The 12,254-nt window shown below is 41.2% G+C and overlaps 1 long non-coding RNA gene across 2 annotated transcripts in view; it reads right to left on the bottom strand.

Moving 5' to 3' along the window:
- Nucleotides 1-239: 239 nt before the first annotated feature.
- Nucleotides 240-12,254, bottom strand: part of LOC112581626 — a 33,817-nt gene continuing 21,802 nt past the window's right edge. The window contains exon 4 of one of the 2 annotated variants that reach the window (XR_006547986.1): nt 240-296. This is a non-coding gene — a long non-coding RNA (uncharacterized LOC112581626). Of the gene's footprint in view, nt 297-10,334; nt 10,949-12,254 lie in introns of those variants that run through there. The other variant, XR_003106237.2, reaches the window with a different exon arrangement.

The raw sequence follows: 12,254 nt of genomic DNA, 5'->3' as shown, positions 1-12,254 counted from the left end.
AACAGAATATAGAGCCCACACACAACTATGCATATGTGGTCAAGGTTTCTCCTGTGGTCATGTATGGATGTGAGAATTGGACTGTGAAGAAGGCTGAGCGCCGAAGAATTGATGCTTTTGAACTGTGGTGTTGGAGAAGACTCTTGAGAGTCCCTTGGACTGCAAGGAGATCCAACCAGTCCATTCTGAAGGAGATCAGCCCTGGGATTTCTTTGGAGGGAATGATGCTGAAGCTGAAACTCCAGTACTTTGGCCACCTCATGCGAAGAGTTGACTCATTGGAAAAGACTCTGATGCTGGGAGGGATTGGGGGCAGGAGGAGAAGGGGACAACAGAGGATGAGATGGTTGGATGGCATCACTGATTCGATGGACGTGAGTCTGAGTGAACTCTGGGAGTTGGTGATGGACAGGGAGGCCTGGTGTGCTGCAATTCATGGGGTCGCAAAGAGTCAGACAGGACTGAGTGACTGAACTGAACTGAACTTACTACAAAAGAGGTAAAAATTTACAATGAGAAAAGGACAAACTCTTCAACAAATGTTGTTGGGAAAACTGGACAGTCACATGCAAAAAACCGAAACTAGACTACCATCCTCAGTTCAGTTCAGTTCAGTCACTCAGTCGTGTCCGACTCTTTGTGACCCCATGAATTGCAGCATGCCAGGCCTCCCTGTCCATCACCAACTCCTGGAGTTCACCCAAACCCATGTCCATCGAGTCGGTGATGCCATCCAGCCATCTTATCCTCTGTTGTCCCCTTCTTCTCCTGCCCCCAATCCCTCCCAGCATCAGAGTCTTTTCCAATAAGTCAACTCTTCACATGAAGTGACCAAAGTATTGGAGTTTCACCTATGCGAAAATTAACTTGAAATGAATTAAAGACTTGTAAAACCTAAAACAATAAAAATCCTAGAAGAAAATGTAGATGGTAAGCTCCTTGACATTAGTCTTGGCAATTTTTTTGCATCTGACTCCAAAAGCAGAGGCAACAAAAGCAAAAATGAACAAGCAGGACTATATCAAACTAAAAAGGAAAGAACATCAAAGGAAGTCATCAACAGAATAAAGAGTCAACCTACTGAATGGGAGAAAATATTTGGGAATCATATATCTGATAAAAGGTTAATATAAAAATATTATCTATAAAGAATTTATACAACTCAATAGCAAAAAAATATATTCAATTTAAAAAAATGGTCAGAACATTTTTCCAAAGAAGACATACAGATGGCAACAGGCACATGAAAAGATGCTCAGTATATTAACCATGCTGAGCAAAGCCAAAGAAAGCTAAAACACTAATTTGAAAGGATATATGCACCCCTAGGTATTACTTCCGGAGAAGGCAATGGCACCCCACTCCAGTACTGTTGCCTGGAAAATCCCATTGATGGAGGAGCCTGGTAGGCTGCAGTCCACGGGGTCACAAAGAGTCGGACACGACTGAAGGACTTCGCTTTCACTTTTCACTTTCATGCGTTGGAGAAGGAAATGGCAACCCACTCCAGTGTTCTTGCTTGGAGAATCCCAGGGATTGGGGAGCCTGGTGGGCTGCCGTCTATGGGGGTTGCACAGAGTCGGATACAACTGAAGTGACTTAGCAGCAGCAGCAGCAGATATTACTTCAAAGTCAAGATATGGAAACAATCTAAATGTTTTTTGGTGAATGAATGGATAAAGAAGGTGTAATAGATGTATTTAAATACACATACACACACACAGTGGAATACTATTCAGCCATAAAAAGAATGAAATTTTACCACTGGCAGCAACAGGAATGGACCTTGAGGGCATTATGTTAAGTGAAATAAATCAGATAGAGAAAGACAAACACTGTATGACCCACTTATATGTAGAATCTAAAAAGGAAAACAGGATTTGAAAGTTGCTAAGAGAATACATCTTACATGGTGATTATTTTCCAAGAGAGTAAAAACCAAAGTTGTCAGGTCTAGGCCCAGAACTGTAGTGGCAACATTTTTGCCTCATTCCATTGACCAAAGCAACTAACAGGCCCATCAAGATTCAAGAGAGGGGAAATAACCTCTACTTCCTCATAGCAAGCTTATAGAGAGATGGAAGAATTATTGATGGTCATCTACCACAATGAGCCTTGTTCTCTTCCTTATAAATGAGTCTTCAAAACAGACACTTTTCCATGGTCAATTCTGCCTAGAATCTTATGATTTAAGAATCACCACCATCAGCTGACAATTTGATTAGCAACCGAATGTTTTCAGTTTGTTATCTATTTTGTTCCTTAACCATGTAATCTTTTCATTTGCTCACTCATCTATTTCACATGCATAAATCTACTCTAGGATCAATATATTTCACAAAAGCATTCATTAAAATTGGGTAAAATAAAACAAAAGTGATCATACACGTATACATATATGTTTACATAAATACATCGAAAATATTGATATACAGAAGAATAAACCAGAGAGAAGACAACAGTTATTTCTGAGGTTAAGATGGGGAGGGAGGGCTTCAGAAGGAAAGGAGTTTCTCTTTTTATTTATTGCTTTGTGTGTAGTTTGAGGGTTCTTTACAGCGATCATTTATCATTCTGAAATAAGTCATTTCATCAAATAGAATTAAGACTAAAAATAAATTCCTATCATCAAAAGAATATCAAATAAACCAAGGTAAAGAGCTCAACTCTAATTTCATTTTCAAATAAATGAGCTCTCAAAGGAATTTCCAGCATTTAAGCCTATGGGTCTGTTTGATGGCTGTCGCACAACAGAAATACGGGAGAATACCTGCTATAAACGCCGTCTAGTGGGAGATGCTATATAATAGACAGGTGTGTCTTACTCCGAGTACCCTCTCTCCCTAGATCAACCATCTCTACAAGATCTACTCTTCACTCTTTGTACTATCTAATGACTTGCTGCCCAAAGAAAGTATGCTCCGGAAATAATCATCTGGTACCACAGCAATACCACCATTCAAAGCAGTGGCAGATTATGATCCAAGGAATCTCGAAGATTCCTTAGTTCACCAATCCCACTTTACAGATGAAAAAACTGAAGCCCAGGGAGTTTGTATGCCCAGATTACATAGCTACTTAATGAAGGATCCTGGATTGGAGTTTGGGAAATTTCTTGATATCCTATTAATGAATAATAAAGATGGGAAGAAAACCTCCCTTTTAGAGACTTAAACAAGTTACTAGAAATTTCACTGGAGAAGGCTTTGAATGGTATTTTCAAGCTTAGACAGGGGAGAATGAGGGCAGCAAGAAGACTAATCAGAAACAGTAAATAGAGTTTGGGAAAAAGAAAGATGGTGACTGATGCTCACTCTCTGCCCTGAAGTGTCCTGAAATTTGACCATGAGAATTAGAACCTTAAAGATCAGACGTGAAAACATGAACTGTTGCACGTTACAGCTTTGTTTTCCTCCTCAGTTCCTAAGATCATTGGCTACATACCTTCCAAACAAGGATGGAAATGAGGAAACTGTTATAAGTGGAGTGAGAAAAAGGGACCATGCTCTTTTGAAAGGAAGGAAACGCCAAAAGCTTCCGGTAACAGAGGGAAACACTGCCACCTGCTGAAGAGTTGGAGTTAATGCAAATGATGCCGGACATGGTTAGAGGCCACATCTGCTATAGGGTTCAAAAATTTATTAACGAATCTATTTGCAGTCTGAGCTGGTCAGTGTCAAGAGAAAGTTTAGTTTTGGATTTCATCAGGCCAATCTGTGATGGAGAAAGGTCAGTTTGTCTCTACTGTGAGGATGGTGATAGTGAAGTGAAGTCGCTCAGTCGTGTCCGACTCTTTGCGACCCCATGGACAGTAGCCAACCAGTCTCCTCCGTCCATGGGATTTTCCAGGCAAGAATACTGGAGTGGGTTGCCATTTCCTTCTCCAGGGGATCTTCACGACCCAGGGATCGAACCCGGGTCTCCCACACTGTAGGCAGACGCTTTACGGTCTGAGCCACCAGGGAAGAGGACTGCATTCCTATTTCCCTTTCTTTATTGAACATTTATGCCTACTAGCTCTGAATTTTTTCCTAAAAACCTAAGTCTCAAAATAATTAAACAGGGATTCCTTGTTGGCTCAGTGATGAAGAATCTGCCTGTCAGTGCAGGAGACACAGGTGTGATCCCCAGTCTGGGAAGATCCCACATGCCATGGAGCAACTAAGCCCATGAGCCACTGAGCCTGTGCTCTGGAGCCCAGGAACCACTACTGAGCCCATGTGCTTCAGCTGCTAAAACCTGCACACCCGAGAGCCTGTGCTCTTCAACAAGAGAAGCCACCTCCATGAGAAGCCCGCACACAGCAACAATGGGAATAGCTCCCGCTCATGGAAACTAGAGAAAAAAAAATGCAAAGCAATGGAAGACCCAGCACAGCCAAAAAATAATTTGTAAAAGATAATAAATATACTTGGTTGAGACATGAAAGTGATCTGAGAGTAAAAAAACAATACAAAGAAGTTTATTCATATAATACATGTACAAAGCTAAAAGTCCTCCGTGGCTCAACACAACCCTTCCTGAGACTTTTTTTTTTCCCTTCCTTTTCTATTCATATACAGATATACACACAGAGGACAACTGCAAGAAAGGCTGGGAGAAAGCTACTTACCCTCTGTGCAAAGACTCAGTCTTTCTCTTTGCTATGGTCTTAATGTGTCTTCTCTAAATTTTTACATTGAAACCCAACCCTATGGTGAGGGTATTAGGAGACAGGGCCTTTGGGACGTGATGAGATCACAAAAGCAGAGCCCTCTTGAATGGGATTCGTGCCCTTAGAAAAGAGGTTTGACAGAACTCCCTTCCCCTCTGCCATGCCAGGTGAGGTCACATCCTAAAGACAGCATTTATGAAGCAGGCCCTTGATAGACACAGACGTGATCATATGGGCACTCTGATCTTGGACATTCAGCCTCCAAAACTGAGAAACGAATTTCTGTTGTTTCTATGGCATTTTGCTATAGCAGCCTGAACAGACTCTTTCCACCACCCTTCTCTGCTCTCCTTCTGCCCTCTTTCTTGCCATTCTCTTTCTTCCTAGCCCATTCCCCCCACCCCAACCTCCACCTTCCAAGATTCTCTTTATTAATGTACAAGGAACTGATAGAGCTAGGAGACCAAGTGGGAAGGTGACATGTACAGGCCTGCCAAGTGACACAGCTCCGAGACCCCCAATCCACACTGTATGTGATGCTGTTATTTCATGCTTTTTTATTTTTCAACCACATGAATGTAGAATCTTTAGTTTATATTTAATTTTTTAAGACCTAACCTTAGTGGTTCAATGGTAGGCCACTGTTTAATTCCATTGTTTATTTAATGATAAAACAGTTCTGGATCTTACCCAGTTACAGTTTTGTTTTTTTTTTTATTAACAATTTCTGAGGATTAATAAAAATAAGTTCTAAAGATACTCACTGTGATTTAGATTTTTTTTTTATCTTGCAGAACTTCAGAAAGAATACCACAGAAAAGTCTAATGTTGTCAGACGTAACTTAGATGGAAAATATTCTCTTTCCTAAATACAAAGATGATCAATTCTCTTTTTATGAATTTTTGCTAATTAATTGTACTTGCATGTATGGCATTTTTTAAAGGATGTGCAGGTTTTAAATTTCAGGAAACTCTACAGGAAAAGGAGGCCTGTAAGCAAAGGTCATGGTACTTATAAGTTAATTTGGGAATATTTCAAATCCTTAACATAAATTTCATGAAGCTGAGAAACCGAGAGAAAGTTAACGGATAGCAACAGTCTACGTTCTGAGAAAAACAAAACTCCCATTTACCAGCTCTGAGCCCTAAGTCTTATCTGAAATTTTCCTGGACGTAGCATCTTTGTGTTGGATGTCTCCAAGGTGCACGGCCAGGCCATTGGCTGCTAGAGCTCAAGAGACCACCTTTTTCCTGTATTACCTGAGAAGCAAGTACAAAGGAACCCTTAACTGAGATATGTATTATTATTAATGTGTTCCTGTGGACTTGTTAACTATAAAATATTACAGTCTTTATAATGATTTTTACAATAACTTGTAACTGTAAAATAAGACTGTCTGCATTTCATATTCTGTTTATTTTATAATGTTGAGACATTTGTCCTATTAACTGGTCAACTTTTTCTTATGAATAGAATTTAGCACATTAAGTCTTCTCAGTCTTTAAAGTAGAATTAAATTGGTTCCTGCCTGAGAATGGCCGTTATTCTATTTTTGAAAGGTACGGTCCTTTTCACCTACATCTAGGAATTTGTAAGGGAGAAGGCAATGGCACCCCACTCCAGTACTGTTGCCCGGAAAATCCCATGGATGGAGGAGCCTGATAGGCTGCAGTCCATGGGGTCGCTAAGAGTCGGACACGACTGAGTGACTTCACTTTGACTTTTCACTTTCATGCATTGGAGAAGGAAATGGCAACCCACTCCAGTATTCTTGCCTAGAGAATCCCAGGGACGGGGGAGGCTGGTGGGCTGCAGTCTATAGGGCTGCACAGAGTCAAACACGACCGAAGCGACTTAGCAGCAGCAGCATCCTTCTCTCATTTCCTATCCTCACAATAGTGAAACCATTCCAGGAAGAAGGAAATCCACAGGCTATGTGATATCACCCACACCTTGGCCCTGAGGCAGAGAACTTTGAATGGGTGTGTAACACGATCATATCACAATTATGATCATGAAGGCTCCACAGCTGTCTGAGGCATTTTAATGACTAGTCCTTGCTGGGAGTGGTGGTGGTTTAGTCACTAAGTCGTGTCCGGACTCTTGCGACCCCATGAACTGTACCTGCCAGGCTCCTCTGTCCATGGGATTTTCCAGGCAAGAATACTGGAATGGGTTGCCATTTCCTTCTCCATTGTTGGGAGTGGACGGGAGATTAAAATGGCCAAGGAACTAATTAGAAAGAAAAGAATTTCATCATCTTTTTTAAATTTCTACTTGCCTGGAAAGAGTAAGTAAGGTATTTATTTATTTAAGAAGGACGGAAAGAAGAAATATTAGTGGTCTAGCAAAAATCCAAAGGTGAGATAAGTAGAAAGCACCTCTTAGCTAGACATTAATTCTATGATAAGAAAATCATAGTTCAAGAGTTCATTTCTGTAGGAAAGCAAAATCCGTAAGACCCAGGAGTGACAATTAAGTTCCCTGTCTATATATACGTATTCCATCCCTCTCTTCCTTTTTAGAGAAATCTACTAAAATATTTGAATATTTTGAAAATTAAATCCTATTTTCTCACTACCCCAAGGTAAAATTACTGATAACATAAAATGGGGACATAATAAGAGTAAAAATGATAATAACTACCAATATTCTATTATTACTGACAATTTGTTGATAACAATTAGAAATGCATAGGGTCAATAAAGGGTATATGTAACTGGAGAATCCCATGCACAAAGGGGCCTGGTGGTCCATAGGTTCGCAAAGAGTCAGACACAACTGAAGCAACTTAGCACACACAAGCTCTTAAAAGGGCTTCCCAGACGGCACTAATGGTAAGGAATCTGCTGGCCAAAGCAGGAGATGCAGGAGATGCAGATTCAATCCCTGGGTCGGGAAGTTTCCCTGGAGTGGGAAATGGCAACCTGCTCCAAAACTCTTGCCTGGAAAATTCCATGGACAGAGAGGTCCATGGGGCTACACAGATACAGAGTCGGACACAGCTGACTGACTGAACAACAACAAAAGGTCTTAAGAAGCTCCCTGGCATCTTTACATTTTCTCCTCTAGGTCTCTGCAAATATGTTTCTATAAGGACAGCCTGGGGTGAGCATTGTGATATAAATAAAGATTAGTATTTATTGATTCAGTTCAGTTCAGTCACTCAGTTGTGTCTGACTCTTTGAGACCCCATGGAACGCAGCACGCCAGGCCTCCTTGTCCATCACCAACTCCCGGAGTTTACTCAAACTCATGTCCATTGAGTCGGTGATGCCATCCAACCATCTCATCCTCTGTTGTCCCCTTCTCCTCTCGCCTTCAATCTTTCCCAGCATCAGGGTCTTTTCCAATAAGTTAGTTCTCCATATCAGGTAGCCAAAGTATTGGAGTTTCAGCTTCAACATCAGTCCTTCCAATGAATATTCAGGACTGATTTCCCTTAGGATGGACTGGTTGGATCTCCTTGCAGTCTAAGGGACTCTCAAGAGTCTTCTCCAACACCACAGTTCAAAAGCATCAATTCTCCAGCACTCAGCTTTCTTTATAGTCCAACTCTCACATCCATACATGACTGAGAAAACCATAGCCTTGACTAAATGGACCTTTGTTGGCAAAGTAATGTCTCTGCTTTTTAATATGCTGTCTACGCTGGCCTTAACTTTTCTTCCAAGGAGCAAGCGTCTTTTAATTTCATGGCTGCAGTCACCATCTGCAATGATTTTGGAGCCCCCCAAAATAAAGTCTGTCACTGTTTCCACTGTTTCCCCATCTATTTCCCGTGAAGTGATGGGACCAGATGCCATGATCTTAGTTTTCTGAATGTTGAGTTTTAAGCCAACTTTTTCACTCTCCTCTTTCACTTTCATCAAGAGGTTCTTTAGTTCTTCTTTGCTTTTTGACATAAGGGTGGTGTCATCTGCATATCTGAGGCTATTGATATTTCTCCTAGAAATATTTATTGACTACATATTACTATTAAATGGTCTACAGGTACGATCTACAGAAATATATCTCATGGTTTTCTTATCAGTTGACCTTATATTGTTTCTGTATCACAAGTACTGAAATCATCCCTCTCCTGAAATAACTGAAGCTTTATTATCATTTCTGCAATTCTCAACACCCAGGAATTTTCTCCCTAAGGTTTCTGGTATTCTGTAAGTACTCTCTCAGCAGACCCACCCCCTCAGTTCCCCAAGCATGCCCATATAGAACCACACCTCCATAGTAAAGCAGCCTTCATACAAGTACCTCCACCAAAGGACAGAGAAAGGGGGAAAAGAAAATGTTATCAGGCTGATTGTAATCATTAATCCTCATAATGCATATATGAAAGGAAGATGCAGGATTGTAGCTGTGGCCAAAAAATGAAACTAAATGGATATCCACTGGTAAACATATCCAACATTCTGCTGCATTTAATACTCTCTGGAGAGTATTAAATGGAGACAATAACTCCATTCTCTCTGGAGCACAAACTAGAAAACATTTCTTGAGTCAGACACCCTTGGTGTTAGTTTATAGGAAACACATAATCTGAGTCAATTTTGCTTCCCTATACACCATTCCTGGAGAAGGCGATGGCACCCCACTCCAGTACTCTTGCCTGGAAAATCCCATGGACAGAGGAGCCTGGTAGGCTGCAGTCCATGGGGTCGCTAAGAGTTGGACACGACTGAGTGACTTCACTTTCACTTTTCACTTTCATGCATTGGAGAAGGAAATGGCAGCCCACTCCAGTGTTCTTGCCTGGAGAATCCCAGGGATGGGGGAGCCTGGTGGGCTGCCATCTATGGGGTCGCACAGAGTCGGACACGACTGAAGTGACTTAGCAGCAGCAGCATACACCATTCCTCATTGCCTTACCCTGAAAGGGGAGGTACTGAACTCTGTATACTGAGATTATAAATTCCTTGAGAGGTTAGTTAGCATGGAGGTTAAAAGCACCGTTTCTGGAGTCAGATTGTCTGCTCTCAAATATTACCCTGCCACTTAACAGTTGTGGGATCTTCGGGGAGCTACATAATCTCTCATATCGCCATGTCCTCATCTGTAAAATGGGGATAATAATAGTACCTACCTCAGGGCCTCCCTGGTGGCTCAGTGGTAAAGAACCCACCTGCCAATGCAGGAGACATGGGTTTGATCGCTGGTCCAGGAAGATCGCACGTGCTGCAGAACAACTAAGCCTGTGGGCTGTAACTATTGAGACTGTGCTCTACAGCCTGGGAACCACAACTATTGAGCCCAAGTGCCACAATTACACTTGGGCTTCCCAGGTGGCGCTAATGGTAAAGAACTCAATTGCTAATGCAGGAGACATAAGAGATGCGGGTTCAATCCCTGGGTCAGGAAGATCCCCTGGAGGAGGGCATGGCAACCCACTCCAGTATTCTTGCCTGGAGAATCCCCATGGACAGAGGAGCCTGGTGGGCTACAGTGTATGGGGTTGCAAAGAGTCAGACACGATGGGGCAAGCACAGTACCGCCACAACTACTGAAGCCCACATGCCCTAAATCCTGTGCTCCACAATAAGAGAAGCCACCACAATGAGAAGCCCTGGCACTGCAATGAAGAGTAGTCCTCATTCGTCACAACTAGAGAAAAGCCCATGCAGCAATGAAGACCCAGCACAGCCAAAAATAAATCATTAAAAAAAAAAAAAAAAAAAAAGTACCTACTTCACAGGGTTGTTATGAGAATTAGGTGAGGATATAAACATATATTACCTAGAACAAGTCTGGCACATAGTAAACACTATATAAGTGATCACTATTAGCTGTTTTTATTGAGTTTAGATCCTATATGTTATTTGGTTGTATTCTCCTTATTGCTACCTCTGATGCCTTCCCTGTTATTTGAGATATGGTAAACTTTATAATGAATGATGCCAAATGAATGATGAATTACTATCAACAACTGCAAGATGAGAGATGATAAGAAAATAAGGATTCCCCCGGTCCTTCAGGATGTCCCCAATAAGTAGTCATTTTATATCTTTTATTGCTATAATCTTACATCATACCAATGCTTCAGTTAAGAGTTTAAACAAGCTGCATTTGCCTCTGAGTCACTCTGAAGTGCAGTAATGAAATGATCCAGTCACATTGACCTGCCACATTCTTAAGTCATGTGTCCAACATTATGACATAAGCAAGAATACATACCATCTCCTTTTCCTCCCATTCAAAATTCTCTGTGGGGACCAGGTTCAGGAGATGTCACCTCCTCCATGGACTAGAATAGCTTCCTGAAAAATGTCTTCTATGAAGACAGGCCCAGTTGAACTCTACGAAGAGCAAAGTCACACGGGCTTCTCAAGAATCAGCCTCATTTGACAGTTGTCAGAAGGTACAGTATACCTCTAGTCTCTCTAGTTTAAGCACGGTCAACTCCTAACTGCACCTCAGTCTTTGGTTCAATATGGCTAGTCCCATTTCCCACTGGAGTTTCTTGGAGGTTAAAAAAACAATTCTTTATACAAAGGTGTAAATCTCTGTACTTCTCACAATGCCTAGCATAGTTTTTTTTTATGTACCAGATAGACACTCAGTTAAGTATTTATAAACTCAGTGACTAAAAGACTGCACATGGTCTCAAATATATACTTAAACATACAAATATAACTTATCAGCTGGATATAGTATAATCCTCAGATAATAATATCATCCATATATTTTGTTACCATGTCACATTATATAAACCTTTCTTTCTATACTTTGGTGTGGAACATTATCAGCAAAGACCTTAATCACTATTTCCATTTTGTTTCCCAAAGGGAACATTAACAGAGCAGATGTCAGACTTAGTTAATAATCTGTGCCCTGAAGGAAAGAAGAAAAAAAGGTCTCTGAGGCCTTTTTAATCATAAAGCAAACATAGTAATGTATCTTTTACTCAGTTACAGCATAAAAATAACCAAATTCCCCAGAATGTGGACTCCTAATTTTATTCAAGAGGCTAACTTTTCTTTCCACCCAGTTCTAACAAAATTATCATTTTCTAACATTTCTCTTTTAAAATTATTTATTTATTTTTGGCTGCACTGGCTCTTCCTTGCTGCACGTGGGCTTTTTCTAGTTGTGGCGAGTGGGGCTTACTCTCTCTTTGTGGTGTGCAGCCTTCTCACTGTAGTGGCTTCTCCTGTTGTCGAGCACTAGCTCCAGGTGCGTGGAGTTCAATAGCTGCGGTGCATCGGCTTAGCTGCCCCACGGCATGTGCGGCAATCTTTCCAGACCAAAGATTGAACCTGTGTTCCCTGCCCTGGCACGCAGGTTCCTAACCACTGGACCACCAGGGAAGTCTTAACATTTGCCTTTTGACTCTAAAATGGAAGTGGCCAAATCACAACTGAGATTTGATTTCACAAATTATCTTTATTAACTCTGGAACAATGTAATGCTTTAATAAAACTGTAGTGTAGAAGAGGAAAACTACAATATTATTATTCTAGAATAAGTAATAACCTTTTTAATTCCAAGTAATCCAAGCAGAGTTAAGCCATGTCTTCTAGCCAACAGTGGCAGAACTAAAGCACAACCATGGGGGGAAGGACCACATGGGAAGGTAGGTGAGGAATGGGAATGAAATAGAGT

This window comes from Bubalus bubalis, chromosome 23 (assembly GCF_019923935.1).
Source record: "Bubalus bubalis isolate 160015118507 breed Murrah chromosome 23, NDDB_SH_1, whole genome shotgun sequence".
Taxonomy (NCBI): Eukaryota; Metazoa; Chordata; class Mammalia; order Artiodactyla; family Bovidae; genus Bubalus; species Bubalus bubalis.
This window is presented reverse-complemented; position numbering and strand designations above follow the sequence as displayed.